Below are 1063 nucleotides of genomic sequence, written 5' to 3'. Positions count from 1 at the left end.
AATAGAGTAATTGCAGTTTCCCCACACCACAATACAAAATTAATACTGTGCTATGTTAATCCGCAAACTATAAAACGTAACCCCAAAAATGTAAAGAAATGGTGGTTAACTTAATGAAAAATCTAAACATCGTAATCAGACCGTTATGTGCGAACAACTGTCAAATTGCGCGCGTTTCCTCGTATAAACTATTAGGTGTAGTTATCAGCGAAGAGCTCAAATGGAAACAAACTCAAGCTTTGCTTTCCAAAAATAAACTGCCCGTGTGAATTAACCCTTGAACCATTCAACAACAACTTGCCAACTGCACGTCCTAAAGTTCTCGCAAAGTTCAAACTAAAACCTTGAAAAATATTCAGCGCTGAAAAATAGTAAGATAAAATGTTGATTGACAAACAGAGAAACAAATAAATACACAGGCAAAGTTGCACTTTGAGAAAACCATACATTTTCATGTCTCGCGCCTTGAGACATACAGTCAGTGGATTGTCATGAACCAGCCTTCGGGTCTCTTCCCAATCGCCGCGCGATATTGTCAGTCGATGAAACAACAAACACGACAACTCATTTCTTTCAAGTTTAATATTATGATACAACCAACTTAAAATGTAAGTATACACAACTTATTCGAGTTGGCTTAGTGTAGGTGAGTTAACTTCATGTGTAGGCGAATGAACCTCGAACGTGTAGGCGAGTTATCTTCCAATGTCTGTGACATTTGCAGACTGCAGACTGCAGACAAATAGCGCTGATAAACAGTATCTAAGTCCAAACACCCAAACGGTTAGCTTTCAATAATTGAAAGCTAACCGTTTTAAAATGGGTTCTTCGACTTAAATACTGTTTATCAGCGCTATTTGTCTGCAGTCTGCAAATGTCAGACACCGGTTATCTTCGGTGCAGGCGAGTTAACCTGTAGGCGAGCTAACTTGTGGGCGACGCGACCGGTTTCCAAACCAATTATAAAAATAAAACATTTAACTGCACAGCGTTGCTTGTCTCGTCAATTTCACGTGCAACTACTGTGGCCATGTATTTGTCTTTTTTCTGCTGGAATTTAATA

Source organism: Montipora capricornis, chromosome 9 (genome assembly GCF_036669925.1).
Source record: "Montipora capricornis isolate CH-2021 chromosome 9, ASM3666992v2, whole genome shotgun sequence".
In the NCBI taxonomy this organism is placed as follows: Eukaryota; Metazoa; Cnidaria; class Anthozoa; order Scleractinia; family Acroporidae; genus Montipora; species Montipora capricornis.
Note: the sequence above shows the minus strand (reverse complement) of the source record.